Below are 23,507 nucleotides of genomic sequence, written 5' to 3' on the forward strand. Positions count from 1 at the left end.
TCACTCTAGGGCGTTGCTCCACCAGATCGCATAGCTACGGACTTAGAATTCAACGCCATAAGAATAAAATACAATACAAGTACAACAGTTTTTCCATCGTATGTAATGTATATTTACAAACAGTGTGGAAGTAATGGTCATTTCTACGTTCCGGGCAACCTAGGCTTCACGCGAGGGTGTTGCTCCACCAGATGTAATAGCTAGGGACTTAGAATTCAATGCCAGAAGCATAAAATGAAATATAAATATAACAGCTTGTCCATCGTATAAAACGAATAATAGCAACCAGTGTGAAAGTTATGGTCATTTCTACTTCCCGGGCAACCTAGGCTTCACCCTAGGCCGTCGTTCCACCACATGCAATAGTTAGGGCCTTAGAAGTCAACGCCAGAAGCATAAACTACAAAATAAATACAACAGTCTTTCCATCGTATAAAACGAATAATTGCAACATGTGTGATGGTTATGGTCATATCTACGTTCCGGGCAATCTAGGCTTCACTGTAGGCCGTTGCTCCACCAAATCGAATAGTTAGGCCCTTAGAAGTCAACGCAGGAAGCATAAAATGCAATAAAAATACAAGAGTTTTTCCATCGTATAAAAGGATTAATTGCAACCAGTTTGAAAGTGATGGCCATTTCTACGTTTCGGGCAACCTAGGCTTCACTCTAGGGCGTTGCTCCACCAGATCGAATAACTAGGGCCTTAGAAGTCAACGCCAGAAGCATAAAATACAATATAAATAAAACAGTTTTTCCATCGCATAAAACGAATAATTGCAACCAGTATGAAAGTTATGGTCATTTCTACTTTCCGGGCAACCTGGGCTTCACCCTAGGGCGTTGCTTCAACAGATTGAATATTTAGGGCCTTAGAAGTCAACGCCCGAAGCATAAAATACAAAATAAATAGAACAGTTTTTCCATCGTATAAAACGAATAATTGCTACCGGTGTGAAGGTTATGGTCATTTCTACGTTCCGGGCAACCTAGGCTTTACCATAGGGCGTTGTTCCACCAGATGGAATAGTTAGGGCATAAGATGTCAACGCCAGAAGCATAAAATACAATATAAATACAACAGTTTTTCAATCGTATAAAACGAATAATTGCAACCAGTATGAAAGTTATGGTCATTTCTACTTTCCGGGCAACCCAGGCTTCACACTATGGCGTAGCTCCAACAGATTGAATAGTTAGGGCCTTAGAAGTCAACGCCCGACACATAAAATGCAATAAAAGTGCAACAGTTTTTCCATCGAATAAAAGGATTAATTGCAACCAGTTTGAAGGTGATGGTCATTTCTACGTTCCGGGCAACCTAGGCTTCATCCTAGGGCGTTGTTCCACCAGATGGAGTAGTTAGGGCATAAGAAGTCAACGCCCGACGCATAAAATGCAATAAAAATGCAACAGTTTTTCCATCGTATAAAATGATTAATTGCAACCAGTTTGAAAGTGCTGGTCATTTCTACGTTCCGGGCAACAGAGGCTTCACCCTAGGGCGTTGTTCCACCAGATGGAATAGTTAGGGCATAAGAAGTCAACGCCAGAAGCATAAAAGACGATATAAGTACAACAGTTTTTCCATCGTATAAAATGTATAATTGCAAACATTGCGAAAGTAATGGTCCTTTCTACGTTCCGGGCAACCTAGGCGTCACTCAAGTGCGTTGCTCCACCACATCTAATAGCTACGGCCTTAGACGTCAACGACAGAAGCATAAAATACAATATAAATACAACAGTTTTTCCATCATATAAAACGAATAATTGCAACCCGTGTGAAAGGGATGGTCATTTCTACGTTCCAGGCAACCTAGGCTTCACTCTAGGGCGTTGCTCCTCCAGATCAAACAGTTAGGGCCTTAGAAGTCAACGCCCGAAGCATTAAATACAAAATAAATAGAACAGTTTTTCCATGGTATAAAACGAATAATTGCTACCAGTGTAAAAGTTATGGTCATTTCTACGTTCCGGGCTACCTAGGCTTCACTCTATGGCGTTCTTCCACCACATCAAATAGCAACGGCCTCAGAAGTCAACGCCAGAAGCATAAAATACAATATAAATATAACGGCTTTTCCATCGTATAAAACGAATAATAGCAACCAGTGTGAAAGTTATGGTCATTTCTACGTTCCGAACAACCTAGGCTTCACTCTAGGGCGTTGCTCCACCAGGTCAAACAGTTAGGGCCTTAGAAGTAAACGCCCGAAGCATAAAATACGATATAAATACAACAGCTTTTCCATCGTATAAAACAAATAATTGCAACCAGTGTGAAAGTTATTGTCATTTCTACGTTCCGGACAACCTAGGCTTCACCCTAGGCCGTTGTTCCCCCAGATCGAATAGTTAGGGCCTAAGAAGTGAACGCCAGAAGCATAAAATGCAATAAAAATACAACAGTTTTTCCATCGTGTAGCAGGAATAATATGCAACCTGTGTGATAGTAGTGGTCATTTCTACGTTCCGGGCAACCTAGGTTTCACTCCAGGGCGTTGCTCCACCAGATCGAATAGTTACGGCCTTAGAAGACAACGCCCGAAGCATAAAATACAAAATAAATAGAACGGTTTTTCCATTGTATAAAACGAATAATTGCAACCAGTGTGGAAGTTATGGTCATTTCTACGTTCCGGGCAACCTATGCTTCACTCTAGGGCGGTGCTCCACCAAATCGAATAGCTGGGGCCTTAGAAGTCAACGTCAGAAGCATAAAATACAATAAAGATGCAAAAGTTTTTCCATCGTATAACAGGAATGACTGCAAACAGTATGAAAGTACTGGACATTTCTACGTTCCGGGGAACCTAGGTTTCACTATAGGGCGTTGCTCCACCAGATCGAATAGCTAGGGACTTAGAATTCAACGCCATAAGAATAAAATACAATATAAGTACAACAGTTTTTCCATCGTATAAAATGAATAATTGCAACCAGTGTGAAAGTTATTGTCATTTCTACATTTCGAGCAACCTAGGCTTCACTCTAGGGCGTTTCTCCACCTGAGCGAATAGTTAGGGCCTTAGAAGTCAACGCCCGAAGCATTAAATACAAAATAAATAGAACAGTTTTTCCATTGTATCAAACGAATAATTACTACCAGTGTGAAAGTTATGGTCATTTCTACGTTCCGCGCAACCTGGGCTTTACTCTAGGGCGTTGTTCCACCAGATCGAACAGTTAGGGCCCAAGAACTGAACGCCAGAAGCATAAAATACAATACAAATACAACAGTTTTTCCATCATATAAAACGAATGATAGCAACCAGTGTGAAAGTTATGGTCATTTCTACATTTCGAGCAACCTAGGCTTCACCCTAGGGCGTTGCTCCACCAAATCGAATAGCTACGGCGTTAAAAGTGAACGCCAGAAGCATAAAATACAATATAGATACAACAGTCTTTCCATTGTATAAAAAGAGTAATTGCAACCAGTGTAAAAGTTATGGTCATTTCTACGTTCCGGGCAACCTAGGCTTCACTCTAGTGCGTTGCTCCACCACAACTAATTGCTACGGCCTTAGAAGTCAACGACAGAAGCATAAAATACAATATAAGTACAACAGCTTTTCCATCGTATAACAGGAATAATTGCAACCACTGTGAAAGTAAAGGTCATTTCTACGTTCCGGGCAACCTATGCTTCACTCTAGGGCGTTGCTCCACCAGATCGAGTAGTTAGGGCCTTAGAAGTCCACGGCCGAAGCATAAAATACAAAATAAATAACAACAGTTTTTCCACTGTATAAAGCGAATAATTGCTGCCAGTGTGAAAGTTATGTTTATTTCTACGTTCCGGGCAACCTAGGCTTAACTGTAGGGTGTTGCTCCAACAGATCGAATAGGTAGGTCCTTAGAAGTCGACGCCAGAAGCATAAAATACGATATAAATACAACAGCTTTTCCATCGTATAAAAGGAATAATTGCAAACAGTGTGAAAGTAATGGTCAGTTCTACGTTCCGAGCAACCTAGGCTTCACCCTAGGGCGTTGTTCCAACAGATTGAATAGTTAGGGCCTTAGAAGTCAACGCCCGAAGCACGAAATACAAAATAAATAGAACAGTTGTTCCACCGTATAAAACGAATAATTGCTATCAGTGTGAAGGTTATGGTAATTTCTACGTTCCGGGCAACCTAGGTTTCACTCTAGGGCGTTGCTCCACCAGATCGCATAGCTACGGACTTAGAATTCAACGCCATAAGAATAAAATACAATACAAGTACAACAGTTTTTCCATCGTATGTAATGTATATTTACAAACAGTGTGGAAGTAATGGTCATTTCTACGTTCCGGGCAACCTAGGCTTCACGCGAGGGTGTTGCTCCACCAGATGTAATAGCTAGGGACTTAGAATTCAATGCCAGAAGCATAAAATGAAATATAAATATAACAGCTTGTCCATCGTATAAAACGAATAATAGCAACCAGTGTGAAAGTTATGGTCATTTCTACTTCCCGGGCAACCTAGGCTTCACCCTAGGCCGTCGTTCCACCACATGCAATAGTTAGGGCCTTAGAAGTCAACGCCAGAAGCATAAACTACAAAATAAATACAACAGTCTTTCCATCGTATAAAACGAATAATTGCAACATGTGTGATGGTTATGGTCATATCTACGTTCCGGGCAATCTAGGCTTCACTGTAGGGCGTTGCTCCACCAAATCGAATAGTTAGGCCCTTAGAAGTCAACGCCCGAAGCATAAAATACAATATAAGTACAACAGTTCTTCCATCGTATAAAATGAATGATTGCGAACATTCTGAAAGTAATGGTCACTTCTACGTGCCTGGCAACCTACGCGTCACTCTAGGGCGTTGCTGCTCCACATCTGATAGCTACGGCCTTAGAAGCTAACGCCGGAAGCATAAAATACAATATAAATACAACAGCTTTGCCATCGTAAAAAACGAATAATGGTAACCAGTGTGAAAGTTATGGTCATTTCTACGTTCCGGTCAACCTAGGCTTCACTCTAGGGCGTTGCTCCACCAGATCAAATAGTTAGGGCCTAAGAAGTCAACGCCAGAAGCATAAATTACAATATAAGTACAACTGCTTTTCCATCGTATGTAATGTATATTTACAAACAGTGTGGAAGTAATGGTCATATCTACGTTCCGGTCAACCTAGGCTTCACGCGAGGGTGTTGCGCCACCAGATGGAATAGCTAGGGACTTAGAATTCAATGCCAGAAGCATAAAATGAAGTATAAATATAACAGCTTTTCCATCGTATAAAACGAATAATGGTAACCAGTGTGAAAGTTGTGGTCATTTCTACGACCCGGTCAACCTAGGCTTCACTCTAGGGCGTTGCTCCACCAGATCGAATAGTTAGGGCCTTAGAAGTCAACGCCAGAAGCATAAAATACAATAAAGATGCAACAGTTTTTCCATCGTATAACAGGAATAATTGCAACCAGTGTGAAGGTAATGGTATGTTCTACGTTCCGGGAAACCTAGGTTTCACTCTAGGGCGGTGCTCCACCAGATCAAATAGTTACGGCCTAAGAAGTCAACGCCGGAAGCATAAATTACAATATAAGTACAACAGCTTTTCCATCGTATATAATGTATATTTGCAAACAGTGTGGAAGTAATGGACATTTCTACGTTCCGGTCAACCTCGGCTTCACGCTAGGGTGTTGCTCCACCAGATGGAATAGCTAGGGCCTTAGAAGTCAACGCCCGGAGCATAAAATGCAAAATAAATAGAACAGTTTTTCCATTGTATAAAACGAATAACTGCAACCAGTGTGAAAGTACTGGTCATTTCTACGTTCCGGGCAACCTAGGCTTCACTCTAGGGCGTTGCTCCACCAGATCAAATAGTTAGGGCCTAAGAAGTCAACGCCGGAAGCATAAATTACAATATAAGTACAACAGCTTTCCCATCGTATGTAAGGTATATTTGCAAACAGTGTGGAACTAATGGTCATTTCTACGTTCCGGGCAACCTAGGCTTCACGCGAGGGTGTTGCTCCACCAGATGGAATAGCTAGGGACTTAGAATTCAATGCCAGAAGCGTAAAATGAAATATAAATATATCAGCTTTTCCATCGTATAAAACGAATAATAGCAACCAGTGTGAAAGTTATGGTCATTTCTACTTCCCGGGCAACCTACGCGTCACTCTAGGGCGTTGCTGCTTCACATCTGATAGCTACGGCCTAAGAAGCTAACGCCGGAAGCATAAAATACAATATAAATACAACAGCTTTGCCATCGTATAAAATGAATAATTGCAAACAGTGTGAAGGTAATGGTCATTGCTACGTTCCGAGCAACCTAGGCTTCACTCTAGGGCGTTTCTCCACCAGATCAAATAGTTAGGGCCTAAGAAGTCAACGCCAGAAGCATAAATTACAATATAAGTACAACTGCTTTTCCATCGTATGTAATGTATATTTACAAACAGTGTGGAAGTAATGGTCATATCTACGTTCCGGTCAACCTAGGCTTCACGCGAGGGTGTTGCGCCACCAGATGGAATAGCTAGGGACTTAGAATTCAATGCCAGAAGCATAAAATGAAATATAAATATAACACCTTCTCCAACGTATAAAACGAATAATAGCAACCAGTGTGAAAGTTATGGTCATTTCAACGTTCCGGGCAATCTAGGCTTCACTCTAGGGCGTTGCTCCACCAGATCAATCAGTTAGGGCCTTAGAAGTTAACGCCCGAAGCATAAAATGCATAATAAATAGAACAGTTTTTCCATTGTATAAAACGAATAATTGCTACCAGTGTGAAAGTTATGGACATTTCTACATTCCGGCCAACCTAGACTGCACCCTAGGGCGATGCTCCACCAGATCGAACAGTTAGGGCGTAAGAAGTCAACGCCAGAAGCATAAAATACAATATAAATATAACAGTTTTTCCATCGTATAAAACGAATGATAGCAACCAGTGTGAAAGTTATGGTCATTTCTACGTTCCGGGCAACCTAGGCGTCACTCTAGGGCGTTGCTCCACCGCATCTAATAGCTACGGCCTTAGAAGTCAACGCCAGAGGCATAAAATACAATATAAATACAACAGCTGCTCCATCGTACAAAATGAATAATACCAAGCAGTGTGAAAGTAATTGTCATTTCTACGTTCCGGGCAACCTAGGCTTTACCATAGGGCGTTGTTCCACCAGATGGAATAGTTAGGGCATAAGATGTCAACGCCAGAAGCATAAAATACAATATAAATACAACAGTTTTTCAATCGTATAAAACGAATAATTGCAACCAGTATGAAAGTTATGGTCATTTCTACTTTCCGGGCAACCTAGGCTTCACACTGTGGCGTAGCTCCAACAGATTGAATAGTTAGGGCCTTAGAAGTCAACGCCCGACACATAAAATGCAATAAAAGTGCAACAGTTTTTCCATCGTATAAAAGGATTAATTGCAACCAGTTTGAAGGTGATGGTCATTTCTACGTTCCGGGCAACCTAGGCTTCATCCTAGGGCGTTGTTCCACCAGATGGAGTAGTTAGGGCATAAGAAGTCAACGCCCGACGCATAAAATGCAATAAAAATGCAACAGTTTTTCCATCGTATAAAATGATTAATTGCAACCAGTTTGAAAGTGCTGGTCATTTCTACGTTCCGGGCAACAGAGGCTTCACCCTAGGGCGTTGTTCCACCAGATGGAATAGTTAGGGCATAAGAAGTCAACGCCAGAAGCATAAAAGACGATATAAGTACAACAGTTTTTCCATCGTATAAAATGTATAATTGCAGACATTGCGAAAGTAATGGTCCTTTCTACGTTCCGGGCAACCTAGGCGTCACTCAAGTGCGTTGCTCCACCACATCTAATAGCTACGGCCTTAGACGTCAACGACAGAAGCATAAAATACAATATAAATACAACAGTATTTCCATCATATAAAACGAATAATTGCAACCCGTGTGAAAGGGATGGTCATTTCTACGTTCCAGGCAACCTAGGCTTCACTCTAGGGCGTTGCTCCTCCAGATCAAACAGTTAGGGCCTTAGAAGTCAACGCCCGAAGCATTAAATACAAAATAAATAGAACAGTTTTTCCATGGTATAAAACGAATAATTGCTACCAGTGTAAAAGTTATGGTCATTTCTACGTTCCGGGCTACCTAGGCTTCACTCTATGGCGTTCTTCCACCACATCAAATAGCAACGGCCTCAGAAGTCAACGCCAGAAGCATAAAATACAATATAAATATAACGGCTTTTCCATCGTATAAAACGAATAATAGCAACCAGTGTGAAAGTTATGGTCATTTCTACGTTCCGAACAACCTAGGCTTCACTCTAGGGCGTTGCTCCACCAGGTCAAACAGTTAGGGCCTTAGAAGTAAACGCCCGAAGCATAAAATACGATATAAATACAACAGCTTTTCCATCGTATAAAACAAATAATTGCAACCAGTGTGAAAGTTATGGTCATTTCTACGTTCCGGACAACCTAGGCTTCACCCTAGGCCGTTGTTCCCCCAGATCGAATAGTTAGGGCCTAAGAAGTGAACGCCAGAAGCATAAAATGCAATAAAAATACAACAGTTTTTCCATCGTGTAGCAGGAATAATATGCAACCTGTGTGATAGTAGTGGTCATTTCTACGTTCCGGGCAACCTAGGTTTCACTCCAGGGCGTTGCTCCACCAGATCGAATAGTTACGGCCTTAGAAGACAACGCCCGAAGCATAAAATACAAAATAAATAGAACGGTTTTTCCATTGTATAAAACGAATAATTGCAACCAGTGTGGAAGTTATGGTCATTTCTACGTTCCGGGCAACCTATGCTTCACTCTAGGGCGGTGCTCCACCAAATCGAATAGCTGGGGCCTTAGAAGTCAACGTCAGAAGCATAAAATACAATAAAGATGCAAAAGTTTTTCCATCGTATAACAGGAATGACTGCAAACAGTATGAAAGTACTGGACATTTCTACGTTCCGGGGAACCTAGGTTTCACTATAGGGCGTTGCTCCACCAGATCGAATAGCTAGGGACTTAGAATTCAACGCCATAAGAATAAAATACAATATAAGTACAACAGTTTTTCCATCGTATAAAATGAATAATTGCAACCAGTGTGAAAGTTATTGTCATTTCTACATTTCGAGCAACCTAGGCTTCACTCTAGGGCGTTTCTCCACCTGAGCGAATAGTTAGGGCCTTAGAAGTCAACGCCCGAAGCATTAAATACAAAATAAATAGAACAGTTTTTCCATTGTATCAAACGAATAATTACTACCAGTGTGAAAGTTATGGTCATTTCTACGTTCCGCGCAACCTGGGCTTTACTCTAGGGCGTTGTTCCACCAGATCGAACAGTTAGGGCCCAAGAACTGAACGCCAGAAGCATAAAATACAATATAAATACAACAGTTTTTCCATCATATAAAACGAATGATAGCAACCAGTGTGAAAGTTATGGTCATTTCTACATTTCGAGCAACCTAGGCTTCACCCTAGGGCGTTGCTCCACCAAATCGAATAGCTACGGCGTTGAAAGTGAACGCCAGAAGCATAAAATACAATATAGATACAACAGTCTTTCCATTGTATAAAAAGAGTAATTGCAACCAGTGTAAAAGTTATGGTCATTTCTACGTTCCGGGCAACCTAGGCTTCACTCTAGTGCGTTGCTCCACCACAACTAATTGCTACGGCCTTAGAAGTCAACGACAGAAGCATAAAATACAATATAAGTACAACAGCTTTTCCATCGTATAACAGGAATAATTGCAACCACTGTGAAAGTAAAGGTCATTTCTACGTTCCGGGCAACCTATGCTTCACTCTAGGGCGTTGCTCCACCAGATCGAGTAGTTAGGGCCTTAGAAGTCCACGGCCGAAGCATAAAATACAAAATAAATAACAACAGTTTTTCCACTGTATAAAGCGAATAATTGCTGCCAGTGTGAAAGTTATGTTTATTTCTACGTTCCGGGCAACCTAGGCTTAACTGTAGGGTGTTGCTCCAACAGATCGAATAGGTAGGTCCTTAGAAGTCGACGCCAGAAGCATAAAATACGATATAAATACAACAGCTTTTCCATCGTATAAAAGGAATAATTGCAAACAGTGTGAAAGTAATGGTCAGTTCTACGTTCCGAGCAACCTAGGCTTCACCCTAGGGCGTTGTTCCAACAGATTGAATAGTTAGGGCCTTAGAAGTCAACGCCCGAAGCACGAAATACAAAATAAATAGAACAGTTGTTCCACCGTATAAAACGAATAATTGCTATCAGTGTGAAGGTTATGGTAATTTCTACGTTCCGGGCAACCTAGGTTTCACTCTAGGGCGTTGCTCCACCAGATCGCATAGCTACGGACTTAGAATTCAACGCCATAAGAATAAAATACAATACAAGTACAACAGTTTTTCCATCGTATGTAATGTATATTTACAAACAGTGTGGAAGTAATGGTCATTTCTACGTTCCGGGCAACCTAGGCTTCACGCGAGGGTGTTGCTCCACCAGATGTAATAGCTAGGGACTTAGAATTCAATGCCAGAAGCATAAAATGAAATATAAATATAACAGCTTGTCCATCGTATAAAACGAATAATAGCAACCAGTGTGAAAGTTATGGTCATTTCTACTTCCCGGGCAACCTAGGCTTCACCCTAGGCCGTCGTTCCACCACATGCAATAGTTAGGGCCTTAGAAGTCAACGCCAGAAGCATAAACTACAAAATAAATACAACAGTCTTTCCATCGTATAAAACGAATAATTGCAACATGTGTGATGGTTATGGTCATATCTACGTTCCGGGCAATCTAGGCTTCACTGTAGGGCGTTGCTCCACCAAATCGAATAGTTAGGCCCTTAGAAGTCAACGCCCGAAGCATAAAATACAATATAAGTACAACAGTTCTTCCATCGTATAAAATGAATGATTGCGAACATTCTGATAGTAATGGTCACTTCTACGTGCCTGGCAACCTACGCGTCACTCTAGGGCGTTGCTGCTCCACATCTGATAGCTACGGCCTTAGAAGCTAACGCCGGAAGCATAAAATACAATATAAATACAACAGCTTTGCCATCGTAAAAAACGAATAATGGTAACCAGTGTGAAAGTTATGGTCATTTCTACGTTCCGGTCAACCTAGGCTTCACTCTAGGGCGTTGCTCCACCAGATCAAATAGTTAGGGCCTAAGAAGTCAACGCCAGAAGCATAAATTACAATATAAGTACAACTGCTTTTCCATCGTATGTAATGTATATTTACAAACAGTGTGGAAGTAATGGTCATATCTACGTTCCGGTCAACCTAGGCTTCACGCGAGGGTGTTGCGCCACCAGATGGAATAGCTAGGGACTTAGAATTCAATGCCAGAAGCATAAAATGAAGTATAAATATAACAGCTTTTCCATCGTATAAAACGAATAATGGTAACCAGTGTGAAAGTTGTGGTCATTTCTACGACCCGGTCAACCTAGGCTTCACTCTAGGGCGTTGCTCCACCAGATCGAATAGTTAGGGCCTTAGAAGTCAACGCCAGAAGCATAAAATACAATAAAGATGCAACAGTTTTTCCATCGTATAACAGGAATAATTGCAACCAGTGTGAAGGTAATGGTATGTTCTACGTTCCGGGAAACCTAGGCTTCACTCTAGGGCGGTGCTCCACCAGATCAAATAGTTACGGCCTAAGAAGTCAACGCCGGAAGCATAAATTACAATATAAGTACAACAGCTTTTCCATCGTATATAATGTATATTTGCAAACAGTGTGGAAGTAATGGACATTTCTACGTTCCGGTCAACATCGGCTTCACGCTAGGGTGTTGCTCCACCAGATGGAATAGCTAGGGCCTTAGAAGTCAACGCCCGGAGCATAAAATGCAAAATAAATAGAACAGTTTTTCCATTGTATAAAACGAATAACTGCAACCAGTGTGAAAGTACTGGTCATTTCTACGTTCCGGGCAACCTAGGCTTCATCCTAGGGCGTTGTTCCACCAGATGGAGTAGTTAGGGCATAAGAAGTCAACGCCCGACGCATAAAATGCAATAAAAATGCAACAGTTTTTCCATCGTATAAAATGATTAATTGCAACCAGTTTGAAAGTGCTGGTCATTTCTACGTTCCGGGCAACAGAGGCTTCACCCTAGGGCGTTGTTCCACCAGATGGAATAGTTAGGGCATAAGAAGTCAACGCCAGAAGCATAAAAGACGATATAAGTACAACAGTTTTTCCATCGTATAAAATGTATAATTGCAGACATTGCGAAAGTAATGGTCCTTTCTACGTTCCGGGCAACCTAGGCGTCACTCAAGTGCGTTGCTCCACCACATCTAATAGCTACGGCCTTAGACGTCAACGACAGAAGCATAAAATACAATATAAATACAACAGTATTTCCATCATATAAAACGAATAATTGCAACCCGTGTGAAAGGGATGGTCATTTCTACGTTCCAGGCAACCTAGGCTTCACTCTAGGGCGTTGCTCCTCCAGATCAAACAGTTAGGGCCTTAGAAGTCAACGCCCGAAGCATTAAATACAAAATAAATAGAACAGTTTTTCCATGGTATAAAACGAATAATTGCTACCAGTGTAAAAGTTATGGTCATTTCTACGTTCCGGGCTACCTAGGCTTCACTCTATGGCGTTCTTCCACCACATCAAATAGCAACGGCCTCAGAAGTCAACGCCAGAAGCATAAAATACAATATAAATATAACGGCTTTTCCATCGTATAAAACGAATAATAGCAACCAGTGTGAAAGTTATGGTCATTTCTACGTTCCGAACAACCTAGGCTTCACTCTAGGGCGTTGCTCCACCAGGTCAAACAGTTAGGGCCTTAGAAGTAAACGCCCGAAGCATAAAATACGATATAAATACAACAGCTTTTCCATCGTATAAAACAAATAATTGCAACCAGTGTGAAAGTTATGGTCATTTCTACGTTCCGGACAACCTAGGCTTCACCCTAGGCCGTTGTTCCCCCAGATCGAATAGTTAGGGCCTAAGAAGTGAACGCCAGAAGCATAAAATGCAATAAAAATACAACAGTTTTTCCATCGTGTAGCAGGAATAATATGCAACCTGTGTGATAGTAGTGGTCATTTCTACGTTCCGGGCAACCTAGGTTTCACTCCAGGGCGTTGCTCCACCAGATCGAATAGTTACGGCCTTAGAAGACAACGCCCGAAGCATAAAATACAAAATAAATAGAACGGTTTTTCCATTGTATAAAACGAATAATTGCAACCAGTGTGGAAGTTATGGTCATTTCTACGTTCCGGGCAACCTATGCTTCACTCTAGGGCGGTGCTCCACCAAATCGAATAGCTGGGGCCTTAGAAGTCAACGTCAGAAGCATAAAATACAATAAAGATGCAAAAGTTTTTCCATCGTATAACAGGAATGACTGCAAACAGTATGAAAGTACTGGACATTTCTACGTTCCGGGGAACCTAGGTTTCACTATAGGGCGTTGCTCCACCAGATCGAATAGCTAGGGACTTAGAATTCAACGCCATAAGAATAAAATACAATATAAGTACAACAGTTTTTCCATCGTATAAAATGAATAATTGCAACCAGTGTGAAAGTTATTGTCATTTCTACATTTCGAGCAACCTAGGCTTCACTCTAGGGCGTTTCTCCACCTGAGCGAATAGTTAGGGCCTTAGAAGTCAACGCCCGAAGCATTAAATACAAAATAAATAGAACAGTTTTTCCATTGTATCAAACGAATAATTACTACCAGTGTGAAAGTTATGGTCATTTCTACGTTCCGCGCAACCTGGGCTTTACTCTAGGGCGTTGTTCCACCAGATCGAACAGTTAGGGCCCAAGAACTGAACGCCAGAAGCATAAAATACAATATAAATACAACAGTTTTTCCATCATATAAAACGAATGATAGCAACCAGTGTGAAAGTTATGGTCATTTCTACATTTCGAGCAACCTAGGCTTCACCCTAGGGCGTTGCTCCACCAAATCGAATAGCTACGGCGTTGAAAGTGAACGCCAGAAGCATAAAATACAATATAGATACAACAGTCTTTCCATTGTATAAAAAGAGTAATTGCAACCAGTGTAAAAGTTATGGTCATTTCTACGTTCCGGGCAACCTAGGCTTCACTCTAGTGCGTTGCTCCACCACAACTAATTGCTACGGCCTTAGAAGTCAACGACAGAAGCATAAAATACAATATAAGTACAACAGCTTTTCCATCGTATAACAGGAATAATTGCAACCACTGTGAAAGTAAAGGTCATTTCTACGTTCCGGGCAACCTATGCTTCACTCTAGGGCGTTGCTCCACCAGATCGAGTAGTTAGGGCCTTAGAAGTCCACGGCCGAAGCATAAAATACAAAATAAATAACAACAGTTTTTCCACTGTATAAAGCGAATAATTGCTGCCAGTGTGAAAGTTATGTTTATTTCTACGTTCCGGGCAACCTAGGCTTAACTGTAGGGTGTTGCTCCAACAGATCGAATAGGTAGGTCCTTAGAAGTCGACGCCAGAAGCATAAAATACGATATAAATACAACAGCTTTTCCATCGTATAAAAGGAATAATTGCAAACAGTGTGAAAGTAATGGTCAGTTCTACGTTCCGAGCAACCTAGGCTTCACCCTAGGGCGTTGTTCCAACAGATTGAATAGTTAGGGCCTTAGAAGTCAACGCCCGAAGCACGAAATACAAAATAAATAGAACAGTTGTTCCACCGTATAAAACGAATAATTGCTATCAGTGTGAAGGTTATGGTAATTTCTACGTTCCGGGCAACCTAGGTTTCACTCTAGGGCGTTGCTCCACCAGATCGCATAGCTACGGACTTAGAATTCAACGCCATAAGAATAAAATACAATACAAGTACAACAGTTTTTCCATCGTATGTAATGTATATTTACAAACAGTGTGGAAGTAATGGTCATTTCTACGTTCCGGGCAACCTAGGCTTCACGCGAGGGTGTTGCTCCACCAGATGTAATAGCTAGGGACTTAGAATTCAATGCCAGAAGCATAAAATGAAATATAAATATAACAGCTTGTCCATCGTATAAAACGAATAATAGCAACCAGTGTGAAAGTTATGGTCATTTCTACTTCCCGGGCAACCTAGGCTTCACCCTAGGCCGTCGTTCCACCACATGCAATAGTTAGGGCCTTAGAAGTCAACGCCAGAAGCATAAACTACAAAATAAATACAACAGTCTTTCCATCGTATAAAACGAATAATTGCAACATGTGTGATGGTTATGGTCATATCTACGTTCCGGGCAATCTAGGCTTCACAGTAGGGCGTTGCTCCACCAAATCGAATAGTTAGGCCCTTAGAAGTCAACGCCCGAAGCATAAAATACAATATAAGTACAACAGTTCTTCCATCGTATAAAATGAATGATTGCGAACATTCTGAAAGTAATGGTCACTTCTACGTGCCTGGCAACCTACGCGTCACTCTAGGGCGTTGCTGCTCCACATCTGATAGCTACGGCCTTAGAAGCTAACGCCGGAAGCATAAAATACAATATAAATACAACAGCTTTGCCATCGTAAAAAACGAATAATGGTAACCAGTGTGAAAGTTATGGTCATTTCTACGTTCCGGTCAACCTAGGCTTCACTCTAGGGCGTTGCTCCACCAGATCAAATAGTTAGGGCCTAAGAAGTCAACGCCAGAAGCATAAATTACAATATAAGTACAACTGCTTTTCCATCGTATGTAATGTATATTTACAAACAGTGTGGAAGTAATGGTCATATCTACGTTCCGGTCAACCTAGGCTTCACGCGAGGGTGTTGCGCCACCAGATGGAATAGCTAGGGACTTAGAATTCAATGCCAGAAGCATAAAATGAAGTATAAATATAACAGCTTTTCCATCGTATAAAACGAATAATGGTAACCAGTGTGAAAGTTGTGGTCATTTCTACGACCCGGTCAACCTAGGCTTCACTCTAGGGCGTTGCTCCACCAGATCGAATAGTTAGGGCCTTAGAAGTCAACGCCAGAAGCATAAAATACAATAAAGATGCAACAGTTTTTCCATCGTATAACAGGAATAATTGCAACCAGTGTGAAGGTAATGGTATGTTCTACGTTCCGGGAAACCTAGGCTTCACTCTAGGGCGGTGCTCCACCAGATCAAATAGTTACGGCCTAAGAAGTCAACGCCGGAAGCATAAATTACAATATAAGTACAACAGCTTTTCCATCGTATATAATGTATATTTGCAAACAGTGTGGAAGTAATGGACATTTCTACGTTCCGGTCAACCTCGGCTTCACGCTAGGGTGTTGCTCCACCAGATGGAATAGCTAGGGCCTTAGAAGTCAACGCCCGGAGCATAAAATGCAAAATAAATAGAACAGTTTTTCCATTGTATAAAACGAATAACTGCAACCAGTGTGAAAGTACTGGTCATTTCTACGTTCCGGGCAACCTAGGCTTCACTCTAGGGCGTTGCTCCACCAGATCAAATAGTTAGGGCCTAAGAAGTCAACGCCAGAAGCATAAATTACAATATAAGTACAACAGCTTTCCCATCGTATGTAAGGTATATTTGCAAACAGTGTGGAACTAATGGTCATTTCTACGCTCCGGGCAACCTAGGCTTCACGCGAGGGTGTTGCTCCGCCAGATGGAATAGCTAGGGACTTAGAATTCAATGCCAGAAGCGTAAAATGAAATATAAATATATCAGCTTTTCCATCGTATAAAACGAATAATAGCAACCAGTGTGAAAGTTATGGTCATTTCTACTTCCCGGGCAACCTACGCGTCACTCTAGGGCGTTGCTGCTTCACATCTGATAGCTACGGCCTAAGAAGCTAACGCCGGAAGCATAAAATACAATATAAATACAACAGCTTTGCCATCGTATAAAATGAATAATTGCAAACAGTGTGAAGGTAATGGTCATTGCTACGTTCCGAGCAACCTAGGCTTCACTCTAGGGCGTTGCTCCACCAGATCAAATAGTTAGGGCCTAAGAAGTCAACGCCAGAAGCATAAATTACAATATAAGTACAACTGCTTTTCCATCGTATGTAATGTATATTTACAAACAGTGTGGAAGTAATGGTCATATCTACGTTCCGGTCAACCTAGGCTTCACGCGAGGGTGTTGCGCCACCAGATGGAATAGCTAGGGACTTAGAATTCAATGCCAGAAGCATAAAATGAAATATAAATATAACACCTTTTCCAACGTATAAAACGAATAATAGCAACCAGTGTGAAAGTTATGGTCATTTCAACGTTCCGGGCAATCTAGGCTTCACTCTAGGGCGTTGCTCCACCAGATCAATCAGTTAGGGCCTTAGAAGTTAACGCCCGAAGCATAAAATGCATAATAAATAGAACAGTTTTTCCATTGTATAAAACGAATAATTGCTACCAGTGTGAAAGTTATGGACATTTCTACATTCCGGCCAACCTAGACTGCACCCTAGGGCGATGCTCCACCAGATCGAACAGTTAGGGCGTAAGAAGTCAACGCCAGAAGCATAAAATACAATATAAATATAACAGTTTTTCCATCGTATAAAACGAATGATAGCAACCAGTGTGAAAGTTATGGTCATTTCTACGTTCCGGGCAACCTAGGCGTCACTCTAGGGCGTTGCTCCACCGCATCTAATAGCTACGGCCTTAGAAGTCAACGCCAGAGGCATAAAATACAATATAAATACAACAGCTGCTCCATCGTACAAAATGAATAATACCAAGCAGTGTGAAAGTAATTGTCATTTCTACGTTCCGGGCAACCTAGGCTTCACTCTAGGTCGTTGCTCCACCAGATCAAATAGCTAGCGACTTAGAATTAAACGCTAGAAGCATAGAATACAATAAAAATACAACAGTTTTTCCATCGTGTAACAGAAATAATTGCAACCAGTGTGAATGTAATGGTCATTTCTACGTTCCGGGCAACCTAGGTTTCACTCTAGGGCGTTGTTCCACCAGATGGAATAGATAGGGCCTAAGAAGTCAACGCCAGAAGCATAAAATACGATATAAATACAACAGCTTTTCCATCGTATAAAACGAATAATTGCAACCAGTGTGAAAGTTATGGTCATTGCTACGTTCCGCGCAACCTACCCTTCACCATAGGGCGTTGCTCCGCCAGATCGAATAGTCACGGTCTTAGAAGTCAGCGCCAGAAGCATAAAATACAATAAAGATGCAACAGTTATTCCATCGTATAGAATGAATAGTTGCAAACATTGTAAAAGTAATGGTCATTTCTACGTTCCGGGAAACCTAGGCGTCACTCTAGGAAGTTGCTCCACCACATCTAATAGCTACGGCCTTAGAAGTCAACGCCAGATGCATAAAAAACAATATAAATACAACAGCTTCTCCATCGTACAAAATGAATAATAGCAAACAGTGTGAAAGTTATGGTTATTTCTACATTCCGAGCAACCTAGGCTTCACTCTAGGGCGCTGCTCCACCAGATGGAACAGCTAGGGCCTTAGAAGTCAACGCCCGAAGCATAAAATGCAAAATAAATAGAACAGTTTTTCCATTGTATAAAACGAATAACTGCAACCAGTGTGAAAGTACTGGTCATTTCTACCTTCCGGGCAACCTAGGCTTCACCCTAGGGCGTCGTTCCACCAGATGGAATAGTTAGGGCCTTAGAAGTCATCGCCAGAAGCATAAACTACAAAATAAATACAACAGTCTTTCCATCGTATAAAACGAATAATTGCAACTCGTCTGATGGTTATGGACATATGTACGTTCCGGGCAATCTAGGCTTCACAGTAGGGCGTTGCTCCACCAAATCGAATAGTTAGGGCCTTAGAAGTCAACGCCCGAAGCATAAAATACTATATAAGTACAACAGTTTTTCTATCGTATAAAATGAATGATTGCGAACATTGTGAAAGTAATGGTCATTTCTACGTGCCTGGCAACCTACGCGTCACTCTAGGGCGTTGCTGCTCCACATCTGATAGCTACGGCCTTAGAAGCTAACGACGGTAGCATAAAATACAATATAAATACAACAGCTTTGCCACCGTATAAAATGAATAATTGCAAACAGTGTGAAGGTAATGGTCATTTCTACGTTCCGAGCAACCTAGGCTTCACGCTAGGGTGTTGCTCCACCAGATGGAATAGCTAGGGCCTTAGAAGTCAGCGCCCGAAGCATAAAATGCAAAATAAATAGAACAGTTTTTCCATTGTATAAAACGAATAACTGCAACCAGTGTGAAAGTACTGGTCATTTCTACGTTCCGGGCAACCTAGGCTTCACCCTAGTGCGTTTCTACACCAGATCCAATAGTTAGGGCCTTAGAAGTCATCGCCTGAAGCATACAATACAATAAAAATACAACAGTTTTACCATCGTATAACCGGAATAATTGCAACCAGTGTGAAGGTGATGGTCATTTCTGCGATCAGGGTAACCCAGGCTTCACTCTTGGACGTTGCCCCACCAGATCGAATAACTAGGACCTTAGAATTCAAATACAGAAGCAGAAAATACAATAAAAATGCAACAGTTCTTCAATCGTATAGCATGAATAATTGCAACCAGTGTGAAAGTAACGATCATTTCGACGTTTCGGGCATCCTAGACTTAACTCTGAGGCATTCCTCCACCAGGTCGAAGTGTTAGGGCCTTGGAATTCAACGCCACAAGCGTAAACTACAAAATAAATACAACAGTCTTTCAATCGTATAAAACGGGTAATTGCAACCTGTGTGAAGGTTATGGTCATATCTACGTTCTGGACAAACTAGGCTTCACTGTAGGGTGTTGCTCCACCAGATCGAGTAGTTACGGCCTAAGAAGTCAACGCCAGAAGCATAAAACACGATAAAGATGCAACAGTTTTTCCATCGTATAAAACGAATAATTGCAACCAGTGTGAAGGTAATGGTATGTTCTACGTTCCGGGAAACCTAGGCTTCACTCTAGGGCGGTGCTCCACCAGATCAAATAGTTACGGCCTAAGAAGTCAACGCCAGAAGCATAAATAACAATATAAGTACAACTGCTTTTCCATCGTATGTAATGTATATTTACAAACAGTGTGGAAGTAATGGTCATTTCTACGTTCCGGGCAACCTAGGCTTCACGCGAGGGTGTTGCTCCACCAGATGTAATAGCTAGGGACATAGAATTCAATGCCAGAAGCATAAAATGAAATATAAATATAACAGCTTGTCCATCGTATAAAACGAATAATAGCAACCAGTGTGAAAGTTATGGTCATTTCTACTTTCCGGGCAACCTAGGCTTCACCCTAGGCCGTCGTTCCACCACATGCAATAGTTAGGGCCTTAGAAGTCAACGCCAGAAGCATAAACTACAAAATAAATACAACAGTCTTTCCATCGTATAAAACGAATAATTGCAACATGTGTGATGGTTATGGTCATATCTACGTTCCGGGCAATCTAGGCTTCACTGTAGGGCGTTGCTCCACCAAATCGAATAGTTAGGGCCTTAGAAGTCAACGCCCAAAGCATAAAATACTATATAAGTACAACAGTTTTTCCATCGTATAAAATGAATGATTGCGAACATTGTGAAAGTAATGGTCATTTCTACGTGCCTGGCAACCTACGCGTCACTCTAGGGCGTTGCTGCTCCACATATGATAGCTACGGCCTTAGAAGCTAACGACGGTAGCATAAAATACAATATAAATACAACAGCTTTGCCACCGTATAAAATGAATAATTGCAAACAGTGTGAAGGTAATGGTCATTTCTACGTTCCGAGCAACCTAGGCTTCACTCTAGGGCGTTGCTCCACCAGATCGAATAGTTAGGCCCTTAGAAGTCGACGCCAGAAGCATAAAATACAATAAAGCTGCAACAGTTTTTCCATCGTATAACAGGAAAAATTGCAAACAGTGTGAAGGTAATGGTATGTTCTACGTTCCGGGCGAACTAGGCTTCACGCTAGGGTGTTGCTCCACCAGATGGAATAGCTAGGGCCTTAGAAGTCAACGCCCGAAGCATAAAATGCAAAATAAATAGGACAGTTTTTCCATTGTATAAAACGAATAACTGCAACCAGTGTGAAAGTACTGGTCATTTCTACGTTCCGGGTAACCTAGGTTTCACTCTAGGGCGTTGCTCCACCAGATAGAATAGCTAGGGACTTAGAATTCAACGCGAGAAGAATAAAATACAATATAAGTACAACATTTTTTCCATCGTATAAAATGAATATTTGCAATCATTGTGAAAGTAATGGTCATTTCTACGTTCCGGGCAACATATGCGACACTCTAGGGCGTTGCTCCACCACATCTAATAGCTACGGCCTTAAAAGTCAACGCCAGAAGCATAAAATACGATATAAATACAACAGCTTTTCCATCATATAAAACGAATAATGGTAACCAGTGTGAAAGTTATGGTCATTTCTACGTTCCGGTCAACCTAGGCTTCACTCTAGGACGTTGCTCCACCAGATCGAATAGTTAGGGCCTATGAAGTCAACGCCAGAAGCATAAAATACAATAAAGGTGCAACAGTTTTTCCATCGTATAACAGGAATAATTGCAACCAGTGTGAGGGTAATGGTATGTTCTACGTTCCGGGCAACCTAGGCTTCACTCTCGGGCGTAGCACCACCAGATTGAATGGTTAGGGCCTTAGAAGTCATCGCCAGAAGCGTAAAATACGACATAAATACAACAGCTTTTCCATCGTATAAAATGAATAATTGCAACCAGTGTGAAAGATATGGTCATTTCTACGTTCAGGGCAACCTAGGCTTCCACTCTTGGGCGTTGTTCCACCAGATCGAATAGTTAGGGCCTAAGAAGTCAACGCCAGAAGAATAAAATACAGTATAAGTACAACAGTTTTTCCATCGTATAAAATGAATAATTGCAAACAGTGTGAAAGTAATGGTCATGTCTACGTTCCGGGTAACCTAGGTTTCACTCTAGGGCGTTGCTCCACCAGATAGAATAGCTAGGGACTTAGAATTCAACGCCAGAAGAATAAAATACAATACAAGTACAACAGTTTTTCCATCGTATAAAATGAATATTTGCAAACATTGTGAAAGTAATGGTCATTTCTACGTTCCGGGCAACCCATGCGACACTCTAGGGCGTTGCTCCACCACATGTAATAGCTACGGCCTTCAAAGTCAACGCCAGAAGCATAAAATACGATATAAATACAACAGCTCTTCCGTCGTATAAAACGAATAATGGTAACCAGTGTGAAGGTTATGGTCATTCCTACGTTCCGGTCAACCTAGGCTTCAATCTAGTACGTTGATCCACCAGATCGAATAGTTTGGGCCTATGAAGTCAACGCCAGAAGCATAAAATACGATATAAATACAACAGCTTTTCCATCGTATAAAACGAATAATGGTAACCAGTGTGAAAGTTGTGGTCATTTCTACGTTCCGGTCAACCTAGGCTTCAGTCTAGGACGTTGCTCCACCAGATGGAATAGTTAGGGCCTATGATGTCAACGCCAGAAGCATAAAATACAATAAAGGTGCAACAGTTTTTCCATCGTATAACAGGAATAATTGCAACCAGCGTGAAGGTAATGGTATGTTCTACGTTCCGGGCAACCTAGGCTTCACTCTAGGGCGGTGCTCCACCAGATCAAATAGTTACGGCCTAAGAAGTCAACACCAGAAGCATAAATTACAATATAAGTACAACAGCTTTTCCATCGTATATAATGTATATTTGCAAACAGTGTGGAAGTAATGGACATATCTACGTTCCGGTCAACCTCGACTTCAGGCTAGGGTGTTGCTCCACCAGATGGAATAGCTAGGGCCTTAGAAGTCAACGCCCGAAGCATAAAATGCAAAATAAATAGAACAGTTTCTCCATTGTATAAAACGAATAACTGCAACCAGTGTGAAAGTACTGGTCATTTCCACGTTCCGGGCAACCTAGGCTTCACCCTAGGCCGTCGTTCCACCAGATGGAATAGTTAGGGCCTTAGAAGTCAACGCCAGAAGCATAAACTACAAAATAAATACAACAGTCTTTCCATCGTATAAAACGAATAATTGCAACCTGTGTGATGGTTATGGTCATATCTACGTTCCGGGCAATCTAGGCTTCACTGTAGGGCGTTGTTCCACCAGATGGAATAGTTAGGGCCTAAGAAGTCAACGCCAGAAACATAAAATACGATATAAATTCAACAGCTTTTCCATCGTATAAAACGAATAATGGTAACCAGTGTGAAAGTTGTGGTCATTTCTACGTTCCGGTCAACCTAGGCTTCAGTCTAGGACGTTGCTCCACCAGATGGAATGGTTAGGGCCTATGATGTCAACGCCAGAAGCATAAAATACAATAAAGGTGCAACAGTTTTTCCATCGTATAACAGGAATAATTGCAACCAGTGTGAAAGTTATGGTCATGTCTACTTCCCGGGCAACCTAGGCTTCACTCTAGGGCGTTGCTCCACCAGGTCAAATAGTCAGGGCCTTAGAAGTCAACGCCCGAAGCATAAAATGCAAAACAAATAGAACAGTTTTTC

This window comes from Calliopsis andreniformis, unplaced genomic scaffold, assembly GCF_051401765.1.
Source record: "Calliopsis andreniformis isolate RMS-2024a unplaced genomic scaffold, iyCalAndr_principal scaffold0002, whole genome shotgun sequence".
Classification (NCBI taxonomy): Eukaryota; Metazoa; Arthropoda; class Insecta; order Hymenoptera; family Andrenidae; genus Calliopsis; species Calliopsis andreniformis.